Genomic DNA, 24439 nt, shown 5'->3' with positions numbered 1-24439 from the left:
TAAATTTAGAGAGGTTTCAGCTTGGAACCCCATAACACAACAACAAATCCAGTAAAATTTTACAAGTAAGGTTTGAGGAGGATGGTGTGTACGCAGACCTTACCCCTACCTTGAGAAAATAGACTTTTTTCGGCAGACCTTCGGCTCAAAGAAAGATGAAAAAAGAAGCAGTGGCAACATGTAGTAACATCAGTTATCAAGTTATAAGAATATAAAAGCAAAAGAGACAACAATAGTAATAGAAATCTATCACTGAGAAAATACAAGACTAACACAAATACTACTGGTATGGACAAGGAAAACGCTCGACTATCTAACCTTCTTTCGTAATCCTCGATCTCCACACCCTCTTATTGTAACGACCCGACCGGTCGTTTTGAGCTTTAACGTTCCGTTCAGTGGTTTAAGGTCTCGAGTAGTTTCGTATTATGCATTATGACTTGCGTGTATAGTCGGTTTCAGTTTTTGCGTGATTCGGGATTGATTTGGAAGAATAATTCTTGTTTTTAGAAGCTTAAGTGGTAAGAGTTGACCGGAGCTTGACTTTTACGTAGACGACTCCAGAATGGTATTTTGTTGATTCCAATAGTTTCGTATGGTGATTTTGGACTTAGGCGTATGTCTTGATTTTGATTTGGATGTCCGTAGGTAGATTTGATATTTTTTGGCGAAAGTTGGAAAGTTGAAAGGTTTGACCGGGAGTTGACTTTGTCGATGTAACGACCCGACCGGTTGTTTTGAGAATTAGCGTCCCGTTTGATAGCTTAAGGTCTCGAGCAGCTTTGTATTATGTATTATGACTTGCGTGTGTGATCGAGTTCGATTTTCGGATGATTCAGGATAGATTTGGAAGAACAATTCTTGTTTTAGAAGCTCAAATGAAAAGAGTTAACTGGAGTTTGACTTTTGTGTAGACGACTCCTGAATGGTATTTTGATGAATCCAGTAGCTTCGTATGGTGATTTTGGACTTTGGAGTATGTCCGAATTTGGATTTAGAGGTCCGTGGGTTAATTTGATGCATTTTGGCGAAAGTTGAAAAGTTGAAGGTTTGGAAGGTTGTGAGGTTTGACCGGGAGTTGACCTTATTGATATCGGATTCAAATTTCGATTTCGGGAGTTGGAATACCCCCATTATGTCATTTGGGACTTGCATGCAAAATTTGACGTCATTCCTGGTTGATTTATTATGATTCAGCACGAGTTGTAGAAGTTGAAAGTTCATAAGTTCATTAAGTTTGATTTGAGGTACGATTCGTAGTTTTGACATTGTTTGATGTGATTTGAGGCATCGAGTAGGTCTGCGTTATATTTTGGGATTGGTTGGTATGATTGGATGGGATCCCGAGGACCCCAGATGTATTTCAGACGAGTTGCGGATCATTTTGGAACCTTGTTGCATTGCTGAAGGGCCTGGTTACTGATGCCATCGCACCTGCGGATAAAGGACCGCAGATGCGGCGCCGCAGAAGCGACCAACAAGGCGCATATGCGAACTTTGTGGGAGAAGGCAGGGACCGCAAATACGATCGTCCTATCGCAGAAGTGGAACCGCCCTTGCGGTAGAGGTGTCGCAGAAGCGTGAGCGCAGGAGTGCCTTTGCAGAAGCGACCTTGTGACCGCAAAAGCGGAATCTCTCGCAGATTGTTATATTTTGAGGGTTTGCCCATTTTTATCATATCTTGAGTTGTAGACCTCAGTTTTGGGCGATTTTGGAGGGGTTCTTCACGACTTGGATTGGGGTAAGTGTCCTTTACCTGGATTTGATTATATTTCATGATTCCATCGTTGTTTTTATCATTAAATTAGTGATTTGAGTTGGAGAAAATTGGAAATTTTTGCAAAAATTTTCAAAAATATAAAATGATGATTTGAAGGACGATTTGATGTCGGAATTGGATAATTTAGGTATGATTGGACTCGTATCGAAATGAGTGTTCGAATTTTATGAATTTTGTCGGGTTTTGAAGTGCGAGCCCGGAGTTGACTTTTTGAGTTGACTTTTTAGTTTTCATTAAATATCAAAGTTTTATTATCTGGAATTATTTCCTATGATTTTTATTTATGATATTAAGTTATTTTGGCTAGATTTGAGCCGTCCGTAGGTTTGTTTCACACTAGAAAGTCATTTTAAAGTATTGATTTGGCTTCTTTGAGGTAAGTATCTTGCATAACTTTGTGTGAGGGAAACTACCCCTTAGGATTTGAGTCGTTTGTGCTAATTGTGTCATGTGAAACCGTGTACGTAAGGTGACGAGTACGTACTCGGGTTTGTTTGTAAAAGACCGATTTAGACTCTTAGACTTCTTTCATATATTTGTTTGAACTTGTTAGCACATGTTATATCTTTTATTTGTCTTGTTTACTCTCATATGCCTTATTTGATGTGTTAGTACATGTCATATCCCTTACTTGTCAAGTTTACTCTTATATGTTTTATTTGAAGTTGTTACCTCTTTTATCATTATGTGACTTCCATTATTGTTGAGTTATTCTTAATTGAATTTGTTGTTACATGATATCCTTTTATTGCCCGGTTATTCTCATGCATTTAGACATAGTTGCTAGTTCATGCCATCTCTTTCATTGTTAGCTTATTCCATACACTAGAATCCGAAGTTTGCCATTTCATGGAAAACCTTCATTAGCGAGTGTATCCTTAAACAATTAATTGAAGTTGAAGTTATTGAAAGCCATGGATTTATTTTTATTGAACTTGTGTTTAAAGGGAGTGTTGTTCCTTGTTGAATTACTTTCCCGTTCATTTCGCTGTTATTGAGATTCTATACACGTTGTGTTTGAGCCGTGGGCTATTTGTTGTGGAAATATTGATATTGTTGGTTCTTTGGAAAGATTGTGGCCTATGGGCACTTGTGGTATTAGTTGATTTGTCGCGTTGTTGTGATATTAGCACATGTGGATTGTTGTGTGGTTTGGTTGTTGTTATGTAGAGCATAAGGGTGGCATCTCATTGTTGTTGTTATGCGGGGCATAAGGGTGGCATCCCACTGTTGTTGATTGCACGGAGTGATATGGGTAGTTATTTTGTTAATGTCCGGGAGGAGCGATAAGGGTGGATATTATGCGGAGTGATACAAGTGGCTATCAGAGTGATACCGGTGGCTATCAGAGAGATAAGGGTGGCAAATGCTAGGGATGATGTGTGATGGCCTGGGGGCTATTGGTGGCTATTGGTGATATTCGTGTGATGGTGTATTTTTCCTTGTGTATGTCATACACCTTACGTGACTTGTTATGTTGCTTCAATGAGCTACTCGATGTCTTTGATATTACTTGTTGATTTGGGTTGTAATAGTACTCTTGCACAAGCATACACCGTGGCATGCCACTTATCCTAGTTCAGAAGTATGAAACTTGACATTTATTGATCATGCCCATGTATTCTTGTATTATCTGCTTTTATTTTGATATGAGCCTGCGACCTTGTCGGGCGGATTGTAATTGTGAGCCCATGATCATGCCGGGCTGATTGAGATATTGGCACGTGAGTTGTTCGTGCGGTTGTGATTTGAAATGTGGGCACAAGGTGCTGTGAGCATATAATTGTGGGTTGAGACTCGTGACTTGTGACTATGAGATGAGGTATCTCGGAGTAATTTCATTGCGAAACTTGTGCTAGAATGGTTTGACTTAATTTGTTGTTATTTGTTTTTCTTATTTGGTTTCAATGGTACTTTCACGGTGTTCGTATTACTTTACTGTTTATATCATATATTGATTCTTGTTGCCATTTACTGATTCTTGCTTTCTTTATTAGTTTTTTTTACTTCTATACTGCATAGGTTATCTTGACTAGTAGGTATTGTCACGACCCTAATTTTTCTCCGTAGGATGTCGTGATGGCACCTAATCTCTACGACTAGGTAAGCCTAACAATTAATAACAACTGAACAGATATAATTAACAAGTTACCAAGAACAAATTGAATAACGGATAAAACCTTCCGAAAACAGAATCTCACAATACACACCCCAAAATTGGTGGAACTGATACAGAGTATAACTACAGTAACTATTACACACTGTCCGAAAGAAAATACAACAGTAAATGAGAATAAGGGAAGGAGACTCCGAGGCCTGCGGACGCCAAGCATGTATACCTTGAAGTCTCCGATGAAAATAGCTAGCAGGTATTCTCTAACGACCAGCACGAATAGACGTACCTGGATCTGCACAAAAAATGTGTAGAAGCGGAGTATGAGTACACCACAACGGTACCCAATAAGTATCAAGCCTAGCCTCAGTAGAGTAGTGACGAGGCCAGGTCAAGACACCTACTAGGATATAAATAAGCAGTATAGAAATTTAATAAGGATAAATAATGGAAACCAAGAAATAACTGATACGAAACAAGATAATAACCTGATCAAATACCAGAAACTAAACATGGGAATACATAAAAGAAGCAACTGAAGGAAACCCAAGTGATCATATACGGACAACAACTGCTAGAACAAATAAGAATGAAACAACAAGAGGGTTCCCACCAAACTCTTTGCAACATGAAATAAATAGCATGAATCACAACGAGGTACCGCCTCGTATTCACATTACTTCCATTTTAATCATAATCTTTCCTTATATAGCCGCGTGAGCCTTACATTTGAAATAGGTTTTAAAAAAAGTTTCCCTGAAATAGCTACATGAACTTTAGCCCACCTTATGACGTCGCGTGGCTTCACGTAGTTCCCCTACAAGCAACACGCACATAAGTTCTACCTTATACCGCCGCATGCACATCAACCCCAAGCCTTATACTGCCTCATGTGCATCAATATCACATTACAATAACAATTCGCACCACAAGTGCCCATATATCACAATTTACCAACAATCCACAATATCAATGTTTCCACCACTATAACGGGTACAAAAATAACAACAACAACAACAACGAATGTAAAATGCTCAAAAGGGAGATGTTTCAATAATAACAATTTCGCCTCAACATGATAACGACTTTCACCACTTCAACACCAATAACTCAACAGTGAGAGACAATGCATAACCACGATGTTAAATAAGAATAACTCATAATGGAAGAGATAACATGAAGCAATAACTCCAAATAATGGAAGTCAACAATGAAAGAGATGACATGAACAATAACTTCAATTAATAATAATCAACAATGAAAGAGATAACATGTATAATGACTTCAAATAATGATAATCAACAGTGAAGAGATAGCATGTGACAATAAAAGAAGTAACAAGTTCAACTAGAGCATGAGAGCAAATAATCAATTAGGAGGTAGGACAAGTGTTAACGAAATCATTTAAGACATGTAAATATAGACTAACACTAGTAAAAATAGATTGACTAAGAGTATTAAAATATAATATGGCATTCAATTAAAGCATGGAAGTAGTCTAAGTAGCCTAAACCTGTCAAATACCACGTACAACCCATGTACCCACTCGTCACTTTGCGTACACAGATTTCACTTAGCACAATCGAATCAAACAATATCAATCCTAAGGGGTAGTTCCCCCCCCCCCCACGAAGTTAGGCAAGATACTTATCTCAACTAGGCCAATTCAACGCTCAGAAATAGCTTTTCCCTTAAAATTCACCTCCACACGGCTCAAATCTAACCAAAATCGACTTAATATCGTCAAACAATGCTAGAAAATTCAATTGCAATGGATAAAGCTAAAATCTTTACACTTTTCCCAAAAGGTCAACAAAAGTCAATTCGGGTTCAATGGTAGATTCCGTCTACCCAGGACCTCACGAGTTCATATATGTGGGTAGTTTCAAAATTCGAGTCCAAATCGACTCTCATAAATCAATTTCTTATTTTTCAAAAATTTGACAAAGTTTCACAAATTTTCACTTTGATTCATATGGTTTTGATGTTAAAATCTAAGATATGTTGATGGAATATGATTAGAAATAGATTAGAATCACTTACTCAAGGTTTGTGGGTTAAAATCCACTCTCCAAATCGCCTCCTACCGAGTCTAGGGTTCAAAAATGAGAGAATTAGAGATAAATCCCGACTTTCAGCCCTTATGTTCAGCTGCAGTTATTACAATTGCGATATGGGTTCGCAATTATGAAGAGAACCTCACAAATGCGGCACTGAAGGACTGGGAAGCTCTTCGCAAATGCAAAGATGGGATCACATTTGCGACCCCTGCTGCCCTTGCAAAAGCGACATTTTTGTCGCAATTGCGAACTACCCAAACCCATACCACTTCGTAATCGCGAGCCTGGCATCGCAATTGCGACACCTGACGCCCTCCTGATAAGCTCGCAAATGCGACCCTGGTGTTCGCAATTGCGAAACCAGAGCACCATACACTAGTTTTCTTGCAATTTCAGTCCAAAATACTCCGGAACATGTCCGAAAATCATCCTAGCCCTTGGGGCTCCAAACCAAACATCTATACAAGTCTAAGAACATCATACAAACTCGCTTGCGCTATTAAAACACAAAAACAACATCTAAAATTACGAATTGAACTCTAAAATGCATGAATTTCGAAGAAAGTGTCAAGAACTTCTAGAATTACAACTAAACGTCAGAATCCTATCAAATCAACTCCAAACGACACCAAATTTTGCAGACAAGTACTAAATACTATAACGGACCTATTCCAAGTTCCAAAATTAAATTTGGAGCTCGATAGATAAAATTCAATCTATGGTTAAACGTTTCAACTTCAAATGGTCAAATTTCACAAATCAATATAAATCAACTTACGGACTTCCAAAATCAATTCCTGGCATATGCCCAAGTCCGAAATCACGATACGAAGCTATCAGAGCCATAAAAACACAGTTTCGGGGTCGTTTTCACAAAGTCAAAGTTTGGCCAATAGTTTTTAATTTAAACTTCTAAGTTAAAAATCAAGGATCCAAATCAACCCGAAAGATTCCCGGAACGAAACTAACTGACCCCGCAAATCATAAAATCATAAAACACATGTGTGAAGAATAAAAAAGGGTAATGTGGCACAATTACACAAAACAACCGATCGGGTTGTTACATTCTCCCCCGCTTAAAACAAAAGTTTGTCCTCGGACGTGCATATGGACATACCTGAAGCGGTGAATAGATGAGGATAGCGACTCCGCATGTCGTGCTCGGTCTCCCAGGTAGCCTCCTCGACTGGATGACCCCTCATCACACCCTTCGTGGGTGAAATCTGGAGAAAGACTCGCTCTCCAACCATGAATGCAACATTGCGAACCTTCTGATCCACATAATACTTCTGTCTAGTTAGGCCGTACGAAGCCGATCCCGGATCAACTTGTGACCTTCTCCAAAGCATCCTGAACTAGATCCATGCCTAATAACTTAGCCTCTCCCGGCTCAAACAACCCATCTGGAGAACGTCACCGTATCCCATATAGGGCCTCATAGGGAACCATATGAATACTCGACTAGTAGCTATTGTTGTAGGCAAACTCCGCAAGTGGAAGAAATGATCCCAAGAACCCCAGAAATTCATAACACAGGCATGAAGCATATCCTCAAATTTCTGAATAGTGCGCTAGGACTGTCTGTCCGTCTAAGGGTGAAATGCTGTACTCAACTCAACCTGTGTGCCTAGCTCATGCCGTACAGCTTTCTAGTAACGCGATGTGAACTGCGTACCCTGGTCGGAGATGATGGATACCTGTAAACCATGAAGTCGGACAATCTCGCGGATGCAGATTTGAGCCAGCTGCTCTGAAGAATAGGTAGTCACTGCCGAAATAAAATGAGCCGACTTAGTCAACCTGTCCATAACCACTCATACCATGTCAAACTTCTTCTGAGTCAATGGGAGTCCAACAACGAAGTCCATGGTGATACACTCCTATTTTCACTAGGGAATCTCAAGCCACTGAAGCAAACCACTCGGCCGCTGATGCTCATACTTCACCTGCTGACAATTTAGGCATCGAGCTACATACTCCACTATGTCTTTCTTCATCCTCCTCCACCAATGGTATTGCCTCAAGTCCTGATACATCTTAGCGGCACCCAGATGAATGGAGTACCGCGAACTATGGGCCTCCTAAAGAATCAACTCACGCAAACTATCCACACCGGGCACACATAATCGGCCTTGCATCCGTAACAGACCGTCATCCCCAATAGTAACCTCCTTGGCATCGCCATGCTGAACTGTGTCCTTGAGGACAAACAAATGGGGGTCATCATACTAACGCTCTCTGATATGGTCATATAGAGAAGACCGAGAAACCACGCAGGCAATAACTCGACTGGGCTCCGAAACATCCAATCTAACAAACTAGTTGGCTAAGGCCTAAGCATCCAATGCTAATGGCCTCTCTACTGCCGGTAGATATGCTAAACTACCCAAACTCTCCGCCTTTCGACTTAAGGCATCGACTACCACATTGGCCTTCCCGGGATGATATAGAATTGTGATATCATAGTCCTTAAGCAATTCTAACTACCTCCGCTTCCACAAGTTGAGATCTTTCTATTTGAACAGATACCGTAGACTCCGGTGGTCGGTAAAGATGTCAAAGGGGACACCGTACAAATAATGGTACCAGATCTTCAAGGCATGAACAATGGCTACCAACTCCAAGTCGTGGACTAGATAATTCTTCTCATGGGTCTTTAGCAGTCTAGATGCATAGGCAATCACCCTACCGTCTTGCATCAACACCGTGCCAAGGCCAACACATGACGCATCACAATACATAATGTAAGACCTCGAGCTCATAGGCAACACCAATACTGGGGCTGTAGCCAAAGTAGTCTTGAGCTTTTGAAAGCTCGCCTCGCACTCCTCAGACCATCTGAAAGGAACACCCTTCTGAGTCAATCTGGTCATAGGTGCAACAATAAATAAGAAGCCCTATATGAAACGAAGATAATACCTGACCAAACTAAGGAAACTCTGGATCTTGGTAGTTGAAGATAGTTTGGGCCAACTCTGCACAACCTAAATGTTCTTCGGATCCACCTTGATCCTCTCACTTGACACCACATGACCCAAAAACTCCACCAAATCAAGCCAGAATTTAGACTTTGAGAATTTTGCATACAACTTTTGTACTCTCAAGGTTTGAAGCACGATCCTCAAGTGCTGCTCATGATCTTCCCGACTGAGGGAGTACACCAAGATGTCATCAATAAACACAATGATGAACGAATTAAGATAAGGTTGGAATACACTGTTCATTAGGTGCATAAATGCTGTTACGGTATTGGTCAGCTGAAATGGTATCATGGGGAACTCGTAGTGACCATATCGAGTCCTGAAGGCAGTTTTCAAAATATTATGATCCCGAATATTTAGCTGATGATAACCTGACCACAAATCAATCTTTGAGAACATTGACACCTTGTAGCTAATCAAATAAGCAATCAATGTGTGGCAATGGATACCTATTCTTCATTGTAACCTTGTTCAACTGACGATAATCATTACACATGTGCATAGAACCATCCTCTTCTTCACAAACAAGACCGAAGCACCCCACGACGATACACTAGGCCTAATGAAACCCTTATCAAGCAACTCTTGTAACTGCTCCATTAACTCTTTCAGGTTTGCTGCTGCCATACAATATAGTGGAATAGAAATTGGCTGAGTGCCACGCAACAAGTCAATACCAAAGTCGATATCCCTATCGGGTGGCATGCCTAGAAGATCCACCAAAAATATATCTGAAAAGTCTCTCACTACTAGAACTGACTCAGCGGTAGGAGTATCAGTACTGATATATCTCACGAAGGCTAGATAAGCATCATACCCTTTCTCGACCATCCGCTGAGAATGATACAACCCTGCTAGGAACATGTGATGACCCGATAGGTCATTTATAGTTTTACCCTTCATTTCTGTGTTCTGAGACCTCGAATAGCTACGTTTATCCTTCCTCAATTTGTGTGCACAGTTTGTGTCCTTTTTCCAAAAAATTTTTATATGAAAAATTGATAAAAATGTTTAGCCTTAAAACTCATTTGAGTTGACTACGGGCAATGTTTTGTGTAAACGGACCTAAATAAGTGTTTTGTCGGTCTCGATGGGTCCGTATTATGATTTGGGACTTGGGCGTATGCTCGGAATCGAATTCAGTAGTCCCTAACTTGATTTAATGTAATTTGTTGAAAACTAGTAATTTGAAAGCTAAAAGAATTTCTAAGTTTGACCGTAGGTTGAGTTTATTGCTGTTGGGTTCCAATTTTAGTTCCAGAACTTGGTATAGGTTCATTTCAGTATTTATAACTTATCTGCAAAATTTAGTGCAAAATGGAGTTGATCTGACGTGATTCAATATCTGGTTGTGAAGTTGCATGTTCTTGAGTTTCTTAGAAAATATCATTCATTTTGATGTCCGATTCATAGTTCTAGGTGTTATTTTTGTGTTTTGATCATGCAAGCAAGTTCGTTTGATATTATTACACTTGTGTTCATATTTGGTTTGGAGCCCCGAGGGCTCGAGTGAGTTTCAGATGTGTGTCAGTGAGTTTGGTAGTAGCTGTTATGATCTGGTGTGCAGGTCTCGCAAAAGCGAGATCAGTGGTCGCATCTGCGACAAATGGCCAAGTTTGTGAGGATCGCATATGCGAACATCCTGTTTGCAATTGCGAAGATGGCCTGGGGCAGCAGGGATCAAATTTTTGATTATTTGATCGCTTTTACGACCTGTCCAAGTTTGCATTTGTGAACATATCATCGCAAATGTGATGACAGCATAGATGTGGGGAGTTTGCATTTGCGATTGCTTCTTTGCATTTGCGGGGTTCGCATTTGCGATATCTGTGCCTGGATGAATAGCTGAGGGACGGGATTTTAGCCTCACTTTTCATATTTTGGAACCCTAAACACACTAGAGGCGATTTTCGAAGAGGATTTTCTTTCCAAAAACTATGGTGAGAAACTTTAATCTACTTCTTTTCAATTACCCAATACTTTCCATGTGTTTTCAATATTAAATCTAGGATTTTCATGGTAGAAATAACGAATTTGGGTGGAATTGAGGTTTTTTTTAAAATTGAGATTTAGACCTCAAATTGAGATCGGCTTTCGAAACTAATCACATAATCGGGCTAGGGTGAATGGGTAATCGAGTTTTTGTCCGAATCTCGGGTTTTGACCGAGCGGGCCCGGGATTGATTTTTGTTGACTTTTTGAAAAAAGTATAAAGATCTTAACTTTATGTATTGTAATTGATTTCCCTAGCATTGTTTGTTGATATTAAGTCAATTTTGGTTAGATTCGGTTGGTTCGAAGGTGAATTTTGGAAAAAAGGCCCCGGTTGAGCTTTGATTTGCTGGCGGAGCGAGGTAAGTATTGGGTCTAACCTTGATTTGAGGGAATTAGGAACTCTTAAGCTATGTGCTATGTGAATTACATGTGTAGCGGCGTATATACGAGGTGACGAGTGTATATACGCAGTCAAAATAGTTGTTTTCATCCTTTCCCGTATTTCATTAATTGTCTCATTCAACGTCTTAACTGTTACATGTCTTAGTTGCTTTCTATGCCATAAACTTGTTACTTTTCATCTATTTACTCATGTTTTGAAATGCTCGTTTATTCCATGCTTCCATGTTTAATTGCTACCTTCCTTACTTGTCTTAGTTGTACACCCTAATTATCGTATATTTGGTTTGTCTTGTTGCTTAGTATTAATTATAACATTCCTTGATTTGGTATGAGGTTCCGTTATGGCTTTGATTTCATATTCTTTAATCGTAGAGATTCTTGTGATTTGAGTTGTTGAGTTGATTACATTTATTGATTTTGCTTATGGATCGGGTTGCACGCCGTAATGGGAGGAATAAGGGAGGACTGATATTGATATGGTGGGATCGGGTTGCATGGCACAACAGATTTGATATGTGATTTTGATATAGTGAAATACGGGAGGGTTATGATATTGATTCTGATTATATGGTGGGAGCGGGTTGCGCGCCGTAATGGATTTTTCATGTTATTCTTGATATTGATGTGGTGAAATAAGGGAGGATTGTGTTTGTACAGTGGGATGGGGTAGCGCGCCGCAACGGATTTTGTGTTTTGTATCCATTGTTGTATTGTGTTAGCTTTTATTGTTTTCATACAAGATTCCGAGGACTGATGTTTCTGGTTTTACTGATTTCGAGGATTGAGTTTATTTTTACAAGTTAACTACTTTACTTTTCCTGTGTTCCTTTCTTGCTATTATTATTATTATTATACATCGTACATGTTATTGTAAGTGATCCGCCTTAGCCTCGTCACTACTTCATCGAGGTTAGGCTCGACACTTATAGAGTATATGGGGTCGGTTGTACTCATACTACTCTCTGCACTTCCTGTGCAGATTTTGGAGTCGGTCTAAGCGACGATGAGTAGATTGCTCGGATTGATTGCCTGAGAGAGACTTGAGGTACAACTGCTCGACGTTCGCAGCCCTGAAGTCCCCTTCTACCTTTTCCTAGATGTTTATTTCATTTCAGATGGTTATAATTTCATTCAGACCATTATCTGCATTATTCTAGTCGCTCGTGTACTTGTAACACAAGTTCTGGAATTGTATCTAGATATCGCTGTTGTTATGGTTTTTCTCACTCTATTTCAGCTTATTTAGTTTCTTGGTTATTATTTAATTTGAATTGTTAAAAATTTCAAAAGAAATATTCTAACGTTGACTTGCCTAGCAAGTGAAATGTTAGACGCCATCACGGTCCCGAGGGTGGGAATTTTGGGTCGTGACAGAACATAATCTAATACACTTACCTGGGGTCAGTTTTCACAGCTATTTCTAGAGAATTTTATCCCTGTCACTATGAGAGAGGATTACCGCAGGCAGTTTGAGCATCTTCATCCGGGTAGTATGACTGTTACCCAGTTCGAGACTCGATTGGTGGACCTAGCTGGCCATGCCATTATCTTGCTTCCTACTGAGAGGGGAGAGTGAGGAGATTCATTGATGGGCTCATTTTCACTATCAGGCTACAGATGGCCAAGGAGGCTAGAGATGATATTACTTTTCAGAGGGCTGTAGATATTTCTAGGTGGATCGAGATGGTTCGTGCTCAGGAAGGGGGGCCGGTGTTTGATAAGAGGCCTCGTCATTCCGGTAGTTTCAGTGGTGCCTCATCTGGAGGCAGGGGTACTTTTGGTAGAGGCCATCCTCCCAAGCAATTTCAGCAAGCGCTTCAAGCATCTTACAATGCTTCAGGGAGTCGTGGTCCTTATGCGCCCCATTCTGGGCAGCCAGCCTATAATGGACCATCAGCTCCTATCAGTGTGCCTCCAATTCAGAGCTATCACCATAGTTATCCAGCCCATTCGGGTTAGCTTCAGCAACCACAACAGCAGGATGTGTGTTTTGAGTGTGGAGGTACTGGTTACATAAGGAGGTTCTGTTTGAGATTGTTAGGCAGCATGCCACAACAGAGTTCTCGTGCCATGGTCCCAGCACCGGTTTCTCCACCACCCGCTCAGCCAGCTAGAGGCAAGGGTCAGTCAGCCAAAGGTGGAGGATAGGCCGTTAGAGTTGGAGGTCAGGCCATTAGAGGTGGAGTCCAGCCAGCTAAAGGCCGTCCCAGAGATGTAGTTCAGAGTGGTGGGGCCTAGCCCCGATTCTATGCTTTCCCAGCTAGGCCTGAGGTCGAGTCATCTAATGCCGTTATCACATGTATTGTTCCAATTTTCCATAGAGACCCTTCAATTCTATTTGATTTGGGCTCTTCTTATTTCTACGTGTCATCCTATTTTACCTCATGTCTAGTTGTGCCTCATGATTCTTTGATCGCTCCTGTGTATGTGTCTATGCCCGTGGGAGATTCTATTGTTGTAGATCGTGTCTATCGCTCGTGTGCGATTACTATTGGGAGTCTTGAGACTAGCGTAGATCTTCTACTTCTTGATATGGTAGATTTTGATGTTATCTTGGGTATGGATTGGCTGTCACCTTATCATGCTATGTTGGACTGTCATGCCAAGATGGTGATCTTATCCATGCCGGGTTGCCTCGATTAAAGTGGAGAGGGACACTTGGCCATTCTACCAACAAGGTTATTTCTTATGTCAAGGCTCGACGTATGGTCGCGCAGGGATGTCTATCTTATTTGGCCTATGTTTGTGATTCGAGTGCGGAGGTTCCTTCATTGGATTCAGTATCAGTTGTGCATGAGTTTCCAACGGTATTCCCTACAAATTTACCGGGGATGCCACCCGACAGAGATATTGACTTCTATATTGATTTGGCTCCAGGCACCCAGCCCATTTCTATTCCACCATACCATATGGCCCCACGGAGTTGAAGGAGCAGTTGCAAGATTTGCTTGATAAGGGATTCATTAGACCTAGTGTCTCACCCTAGGGTGCGCCCGTGTTGTTCGTGAACAAGAAAGATGGGTTGATGAGGATATGTATAAACTATCAGCAGTTGAACAAAGTCACCATCAAGCACAAGTATCCGTTGCCATGGGTTAATGACTTATTTGATCAGCTTTAGGGTGCCAAAGTGTTTTTGAAGATTGATTTGAGGTCTGGCTACCATCAGTTGAAGATTAGGGCGTTCGATGTCCCTAAGATGACTTTTCAGACTCGGTATAGGCATTATAAGTTCATAGTGATGTCATTTGTGTTGACAAATGCCCCAGCATCATTTATGGATTTGATGAACTGGGTGTTCAAGCCCTATTTGGATTTTTTTGTGATTGTATTCATTGATGATATCTTGATCTATTCCCGTAGTCGAGAGGATCATGATCAACATCTTCGGATTATACTTCAGACTTCGAGAGATAGCCAGTTATATGCCAAGTTTTCAAAGTGTGAGCTTTGGTTAGACTCAGTCACCTTTTTGGTGCATGTTGTATCAGTAGAGGGCATAAAAGTGGATCCTAAGAAGATTGAGGCAGTTCATACCTGGCCTAGACCTACTTCAGCTACAGAGATCTGGAGTTTCCTAGGTTTGGCGGGTTATTGTTGCCGGTTCGTGGATGGGTTTTCTTCCATAGCAACCCCATTGACTAGATTGACCCAGAAGAGTGCCCCATTCAGATGGTCGGATGAGTATGAGATGAGCTTTCAGAAGTTCAAGACTGCTTTGACTACGACACCAGTGTTGGTGTTGCCCATAGGTTTAGGATCCTACACGGTGTATTGTGATGCATCTCGTATTGGGCTTGGTGCAATATTGATGTAGGATAGCAGGGTGATTGCATACGCGTCGCGACAGTTGAAGGTTCATGAGAAAAATTACCCTATTCTTGACTTAGAGTTGGTAGCCATTGTTCATGCGCTGAAGATTTGGAGGAACTATATTTATGGCGTGTTGTGTGAGTTATTCATGGATCATTTGAGTCTACAGTATTTGTTCAAGCAAAAAGATCTCAACTTGAGGCATAGGAGGTGTTTGGAGGTGTTGAAAGACTATGATATCACCATTTTGTATCATCCCGGAAAGGCCAATGTGGTGGCCGATGCCTTGAGTAGAAAGGCTATGAGCATGGGTAGCCTTACGTATACTCTAGTTGGTGAAAGGCCGCTTGCAGCAGATGTTCAGGCTTTGGCCAATCAGTCTGTGAGTTTAGATGTTTCGGAGCCCAGTCGTGTTCTAGCTTGCAGTCTCTTGATCTTCCTTGTATGAGCGCATCAGAGAGCGTCAATATGATGACCCCTATTTGCTTGTCTGTAAGGATACGGTGGGGCACGGTGGTGCCAAACAGGTTACTGTTGGAGATGATGGGGTCTTACGGATGTAGGGTCATATTTGTGTGCCCAATGTGGATGGGCTTCGTGAGTTGATTCTTGAGGAGACCCACAGTTCTTGGTATTTTATTCATCTGGGTGCCACCAAGATGTATCAAGACTTGAGGAAGCATTATTGGTGGAGAAGGATGAAAAAGGATATAGTTGCATATGTAGCTCGGTGTCTAAATTGCTAGCAAGTAAAGTTCGAGCATCAGAGGTCTGGTGGTCTGCTTCAGAGGCTAGAGATTCCTGAGTGAAAGTGGGAGCGTATCACTATGGATTTTGTTGTTGGACTCCCACGAACTCAGAAGAATTTCAACGCGGTATGGGTCATTGTGGACAGGTTGACCAAGTCAGCACATTTCATCTCAGTGGTAGTTACCTATTCTTCAGAGCGGTTAGCTGAGATCTACATCCGCGAGATCATCTGTCTTCACGGTGTGCCCGTGTATATCATTTCTGATCGAGGTACACAGTTCACCTTGCACTTTTGGAGGGTAGTATAATGTGAGTTAGGCACGCGAGTGGAGTTGAATACAACATTTCACCCTAGACGGACGAATAGTACGAGCGCACTATTCAGATATTAGAGGATATGCTTCACGCTTGCATTATGGATTTCGGGGGTTCTTGGGATCAGTTCTTGCCTCTTGTGGAGATGAAGCATTATACAGGAGGCGGTGTCGTTTGCCAGTTGGATGGTTCGAGCCCGGAGAGGATCGGTTATTGGGTACCGATCTGGTTCAGGATCCTTTGGATAAGGTCAAGATTATTCAGAATCGACTTCGCACCGCTCAGTCTAGGCAGAAGAGTTTTTCCGATCATAGAGTTCGTGATGTTGCATTCATGGTTGGAGGGAGGGTATTGCTCTAGGTTTCACCCATGAAAGGTGTGATGAGGTTCAGAAAGAAGGTCAAGTTGAGCCCTAGGTATATCGGACCCTTTGAGATTCTTGAGAGAGTGGGTGAGGTGGCCTACAAGCTAGCATTGCCACCTAGTTCATCAGCAATCCATCAGGTGTTCAATGTGTCCATGCTCCGGAAGTATCACGGTGATCCGTCCCATGTGTTAAATTTCAGCTCAGTCCAATTAGATAAGGATTTGACTTATGATGAGGAGCTGGTGGCTATTCTAGCCCGGCAAGTCTGACAGTTGAGGTCTAAGAGTTATCCTTCAGTTCGAGTGCAATAAGGAGGTCAGCCGATCGAGGCATCCACGTGGGAGTCCGAGTTGGACATGCGGAGTAGATATCCACACCTTTTCACCAGTCCAGGTACCTTTCTATGTTCGTTCGAGGAAGAACGTTTGTTTTAGAGGTGGAGAATATGATGACCCTATAGGTCATTTATAGTTTTACGCTTTATTTCTGTGCTAGACCTCGAATGGCTCTGTTTAGCCTTCCTTGATTTAGTGCGCAGTCCGTGTCCTTTTTCCGGGAAATGTTATATGAAAAATATATAAAAATGTGAAATATAGCCTTAAAACTTATTTGAGTTGACTATGGTCAACATTTTGTGTAAATTGACCCGTATCAGTATTTTGACAGTCTCGGTGGGTCCGTATCGTGATTTGGTACTTGGGCGTATGCCCGAAATCGAATTCGGAACTCCCTAACTTGATTTAACGTAATTTATTGAAAACTAGTAATTTGAAAGCTAAAAGAATTTCTAAGTTTGACCGTAGGTTGACTTTGTTGCTACCAGGTTCGGATTTTGATTTCGAAACTTGGTATAGGTTTATTTCGGTGTTTATAACTTGTCTGCAAAATTTGGTGCAAAACAGAGTTGATTTGACGTGATTTGGACATCCGGATGTAAAGTTGTATGTTCTTGTGTTTCTTTGAAAATATCATTCATTTTGATGTCCGATTCATATTTCTAGGTTGTTTTGGTCGCGTGAGCAAGTTCATGTGATGTTATTTCACTTCTGTGCATATTTGGTTTGGAGATCGAGGGCTCGGGTGAGTTTCGGACGTGTTTAAGAGAGTTTAGTAGTAGCTGGCGTGATCTGGTGTGCAGGTCTCGCAAATGCGAGATCAGTGTTCGCAATTGCGAAAATGGCCAAGTATGTGATGATTGCATTTGCGAACATCCTGTTTGCAATTGCGAAGATGGCCTGGGGCAGCAGGTATTGCATTTGCGATTATTTGATTGATTTTGCGACCTGTCCAAGTTTGCATTTGCGAACATATCATTGCAAATGCGATGACAACAGAGATGTGGGGAGTTCACATTTGTGATTGCTTCTTCGCATTTGCAGGGTTCGCATTTGCGAATCCCAGGTCGCATTTGCGATATCTACGCCTGGACAAATAGTCGAGGGACGGGATTTTAGCCTCACTTTTCATATTTTGGAACCCTAAACACCCTAGAGGCAATTTTCTAAGAGGATTTTCTTCTCAAAAACATTGGCAAGCAACTTTAATCTATTTCTTTTCAATTACCCATTACTTTCCAAGTGTTTTAACATTAAATCTAGGATTTTCACGGTAGAAATAGGGGATTTGGGTAGAATTGGTATTTTTTTTTTGTAAAATTGAGATTTAGACCTCAAATTGAGGCCGGATTTCGAAACTAATCACTTAATCGGGCTCGATAGTGAATGGGTAATCGGATTTTGGTTTGCATCTCGGGTTTTGACCAAGCGGGTCCGAGTTGATTTTTGTTAGCTTTTTGGGAAAAGTGTAAAGATCTTAACTTTATGTATTGTAATTGATTTGCCTAGCATTGTTTGTTGATATTAAGTCAATTTTGGTTAGATTTGGTTTGTTCGGAGGCGAATTTTAGAGGAAAGGCCATGATTGAGCTTTGAGTTGCTGAGTTGATTACATTTTTTGATTTTTCTTATGGATCGGGTTGCATGCCGCAACGGGAGGAATAAGGGAGGATTGTTATTGATATGGTGGGATCGGGTTGCATGCCGTAACATATTTGATATGTGATTTTGATATGGTGAAATAAGAGAGTATTACGATATTAATTCTGATTTTATAGTGGGATCGGGTTGCGCGCCGCAAAGAATTTTACATATTATTCTTGATATTTTATATTGTGAAATAAGGGAGAATTATGTTTGTACGGTCGAATCGGGTTACGCGTCGCAACAGATTGTGTGTTTTGTATTCATTGTTGCATTGTGTTAGCTTTTAGTGTTTTCATACAAGATTTTGAGGACTGATGTTTCTGATTTTACTAATTTCGATGATTGAGTTTATTTCATAAGTTAACTATTATTATTATTATTATTATTATTATTATTATTATTATTATTATTATTATTATTATTATTATTATTATTATTATTATTATTATTATTATTATTATTATTATTATTATTATTATTATTATTATTATTATTATTATTATTATTATTATTATTATTATTATTATTATTATTATTATTATTATTATTATTATTATTATTATTATTATTATTATTATTATTATTATTATTATTATTATTATTATTATTATTATTATTATTATTATTATTATTATTATTATTATTATTATTATTATTATTATTATTATTATTATTATTATTATTATTATTATTATTATTATTATTATTATTATTATTATTATTATTATTATTATTATTATTATTATTATTATTATTATTATTATTATTATTATTATTATTATTATTATTATTATTATTATTATTATTATTATTATTATTATTATTATTATTATTATTATTATTATTATTATTATTATTATTATTATTATTATTATTATAACTGCTCGGTGTTCGCAGTCCTGAAGTCCCCTCCTACCTTATCCTAACTGTTTATTTATTTTCAGATAGTTATACTTTCATTCAGACCATTATCTGTATTATTCTAGTCGCTCGTGTACTTGTGACACCAGTTCTAGGATTGTATATAGATATCGATGTTGTTATGGTTTTTCTCACTCTATTTCAGTTTATTTAGTTTCTTGGTTATTATTTAATTTGAATTGTTAAAAATGGCAAACAAACTATTCTAACGTTGGCTTGCCAAGCAAGTGAAATGTTAGGCGCCATCACGGTCCCAAGGGTTGGAATTCCGGGTCATGACAGAACATAATCTAATGCACCCCTCTACTCTAACCGTGGCAAATCGGGCATGACCAACGTCACAGTCTTAGCGACAATCTAAAATAGCATGATAGGGTGACAACCAGTCAACGCCCAAGGTAACATCAAAGTATACCATACTAAGTAACAATAGATCAACTCTAGTCTCAAAACCACCAATAACAACTAAACACGACCGATACACACGGTCCATGATAATATAATCTCCCATAGGCGTGGACACATAAACAGGAAAACTCAAAGAATCAAGAGATATATCCAAATACAGAGCAAAGTAAGATGACACATATGAATAAGTGGATCCCGGATCAAATAAGACTGATGCATCCCTATGGCAAACCGGAACCATACCTATAATGACTGAGTCTAAAGCAACTTCCTCCGTCCTACCTGGAACAACATAGAATCTGGCCAGACCTTCCCCTCTAGGGCGACCCCTACCCGCCTTTCCTCCACTCATATCTAGCTGTGCGAGTAGAGTAGCAATTGGGGATCAATCATCTCCTGCGAAGTCTGCGGATCAGACTGAATACGTGGAGCCTGAGTAGCCTAGGGAGGTGCACCCCTCCTGAGTCTGCGGCAGAATTTAACTATGTGGCGGGTATCACCACACCCAAAGCAAGGTCTTGGTGGGAATGGCGGCTGGGACTGGCTCGGGTCTAGTCGGCTGGATTGACCGCTGAAGGTACCCCGTGCAGGAGGTGCACTAGAAAATGGCTGAGCAAAGTGTGCAACCTGAGACCTCAGAACAACCGGTGAACCACTAGAAGCTGGAAGTGCTGAATGAACTAGACGGCTCACATAGCCTCTACCATGACGGGCTAGAGCTGCAGTGTGACCACCATTAAATCCTCCCATACCTCGAGGCCTCTTGGCCTTCCTATCATCTCTCTCACGGCCCTGCATACCCTCCATCCTCCATGCAATCTCAACCACCTGCTGATATAGAGTATTTGTCTCCAACTCTCTAGCCATGCTGAATCTAATACCATAGGTGAGCCCCTCGATGAATCGACAGACTCGCTCTCTGACTGTAGAAACCAAAGCAGGTGCATATTTGGATAGATCACTGAATCAGATGGCATACTCCGACACTTTCATAGTACCCTGGTGTAGCTTCTCAAACTCTGCATGCCAAGCATCCCGAAGGGTCTGAGGGACAAACTCTCTCAAGAATAACTCTGAAAACCGAGTCCATGTAAGTGAAGCTACCTCAGCTGGGCTACCCTCCTCGTACACTCGCCACCACTGATATGCCTCTCCAGATAGCTAAAAGGTAGTAAAATCAACCCCACTCGTCTCCACACTACCCATAGTGCGGAGAATACGGTGGCACTCCTCAAGAAAACCATGTGCATCCTCTGAAGCCAAACCACTAAAAGTAGTAGGGTGGTACTTCTTGAACCTCTCGAGCCTAAGCTTCTCCTCCTCAGATGCTTTTGCCCTAACCACGGGCTGAACCAGAGCAACAGGCTGTACCGGTATAGCCTCTGGGACCTGATCAACCTGGACCCACTTCTTTGGGGTACGGGCCGCGGGAGTCTGGGCTCCTTCCCCATCCTGAGATGTGGCTGGTGCAAGTGGAATCAACCCCGCCTGAGCTAAGGTACTAAACATGTTCAAGAACTGTGCGATGGTGTCTGAAGTGCAGGGGTGGCAACAGGCATCTCAGGTGCCTATCCCCCGACTGGAGCTACTAGTGGCTCCTCTGTCGCAGCTCGGGCAAGTGCTCTGGCTGCACCCCATGCCCGTCCTCGGCCTCTACCCCGGCCTCGACGACTCGCGGCTCTAGTAGTGGCACGGGTGTCTGATCGTCTTCCAGCAGTGCATGTCCTCACTATCTATGAGAGAATAGAAAGTCAAAGATTCAGTTTTCAAAGTAACCTAATTCTCACGATAAGGAATCAAGGAAGTGACATTTTCTAATAGTTTCGTAGCCTCTCGAAGATAAGTACAGACATCTCCATACCGTTCCGTAAGACTCTACTAAACCTGCTTATGACTCGTAACACATATGAACCTAAAGTTCTGATACCAACTTGTCACGACCCTAATTTTCCTCTGTATGGTGTCGTGATGGTACCTAATTTTTACGACTAGGTAAGCCTAACAAATAGTAATAACTTGACAGAAACAATTATCAAAATGCTAAAATGAACTGGATAACCGATAAAACCTTCCGATACAAAACATAATCTTAACAATATATATCCCAAAATCGGTGAAACTGAGTCATAAGCTCTACAGAGTATAACTAGAGTAACTACTACATCACTGTCCGAAAGAAAATACAATAGTAAATGAGAATAAGGGAAGGTGACTCCGAGGCCTGTGGATGCCGAGCAGGCATACCTTGAAGTCTCTGATAAAAATAGCTAGCAGGTAATCTTTAACAACTGGCACGAGCAGACGTACCTGGATCTACACAAAAATGTGCAGAAGCATAGTATGAGTACACAAAAACGGTACCTAGTAAGTATCAAGCCTAACCTCAGTAGAGTAGTGATAAGGCCAGGTCAAGACACCTACTAGGATATAAATAAGCAATATATAAATGTAATAAGGATAAATAATGGATAGCAAGAAATAACTGATATGAAACAAGATAACAACCTTAACAAATACCGGAAACTAAACATGGGAATACATAAAAGAAGTAACTGAAGGAAACCCAAGTGATCATATACGAACAACAAATGCTAGAACAAATAAGAATGAAACAACAAGAAGGTTCCCACCAAATTCTTTGCAACATGAAATAAACATCAAGAATCATAACGAGGTACCGTCTTGTATTCACATTACTTCAAGTTCAATCACAATATTTTCTTATACCGCTGCGTGAGCCTTACATTTGAAATAGGTTTTGGAAACAATTTTTCGAAATAGCTACACGCACTTTAGCCTACCTTATGATGCCACGTGGCTTCACGTAGTTCCCCTACAAGCAACACGCACATAAGTTCCACCTTATACCACCGCATGCACATCAACCTCAAGCCTTATACCGCCACATGCGCATCAATATCACATTACAATAATAATTCGCACCACAAGTGCCCATATATATTACAATTTGCCAACAATCCACAATATCAATGTTTCCACAAAAATAGCCTACAACTCTACCAAAACGGGCACAAGAATATCAACAACAACAACGAATGTAAAATGCTCAAAAGGGAGATGTTTCAACAATAACAATTTTTCCTCAACATGATAACGAATTTCACCACTTCAACACCAATAACTCAACAATGAGAGACAATGCATAACCACGATATTAAATAAGAATAACTCACAATGAAAGAGATAACGTGTAGCAATAACTCCAAATAATGAAAGTCAACAATGAAGGAGATGACATGAACAATATCTTCGATTAATGATAATCAACAACAAAAGAGACAACATGTATAATGACTTCAAATAACGATAATCAACAGTGAAGAGATAGCATGTGACAATAAAAGAAGCAACCAGTTCAACTAGAGCATGGGAGCAAATTATCAATTAGGAGGTAGGACAAGTGTTAACGAAATAATTTAAGAGATGTAAGGATAGACTAACACAAGTAAATATCAATTGACTAAGAGCGTTAGAACATAATATGGCATTCGATTTAAGCATGGAAATAGTCTACGTAGCCTAAACCAGCCAAATACCACGTACAACCCGTGTACCCGCTCGTCACCTTGCGTACATAGATTTCACTTAGCACAATCGAATCATACAATACCAATCCTAAGGGGTAGTTTCCCCACAGGAAGTTAGGCAAGACACTGACCTTAATTAGGCCAATTCAACCCTAGGAAATAGATTTTCCCTTAAAATCCAACTCCACACGGCTCAAATATAATCTAAAATTGACTTAATATCATAAAATAATTCTAGGGAATTCAATTGCAATAGATAAAGATAAGATCTTTATACTTTTCCCAAAAAGTCAATAAAAGTCAATTCGGGACCCACCCAGTCAACACCCGGGTCCAATAGTAGATTCGTCTACCCATGACCTCACGAGTTCATATATGTAGTTAGTTTCAAAATCCGAGTCCAAATCGACTCTCAAAAATCAATTTCTTAATTTTCAAAAAATTAACAAAGTTTCACTTTGATTCACATGATTTTGATGTTAAATCTAAGATATGTTGATGGAATATGATCAGAAATAGAGTAGAATCACTTACCCAAGGTTTGTAGGTAAAAATCCCCTCTCCAAAATGCCTCCTACCGAGTCTAGGGTTCAAAAATGAGAGAATGATAGATAAATCCCGACTTTCAGCCCTTATGTTTAGCTGCAGTTATCGCAATTGCGATATGGGTTTGCAATTGCGAACCCTCGCAATTATGAAGAGAACCTCACAAATGCGGCACTGAGGGACAGGGAAGCTTTTTCGCAAATGCAAAGATGGGATCGCATTTGCAACCCCTACTGTTCTCGCAAAAGAGACAATTTTGTTGCAATTGCGAACTACCCGAATTCCAGACCACTTCACAGTTGCGATCCTAGCATCGCAATTGCGACACCTAAGGCCCCCTCGATAAGCTCGCAAATGCGACCCTGGTGTTCGCAATTGTGACACCAGAGCACTAGACACCAGTTTTCTTGCAATTTCAGTCCAATACACTCCGGAACATGTCCGAAACTCATTCGAGC

This window comes from Nicotiana tabacum, chromosome 14, assembly GCF_000715075.1.
Source record: "Nicotiana tabacum cultivar K326 chromosome 14, ASM71507v2, whole genome shotgun sequence".
Lineage (NCBI taxonomy): Eukaryota > Viridiplantae > Streptophyta > Magnoliopsida > Solanales > Solanaceae > Nicotiana > Nicotiana tabacum.
The sequence above is the reverse complement of the archived record's forward strand: the minus strand, read 5'-3'. Positions refer to the sequence as shown.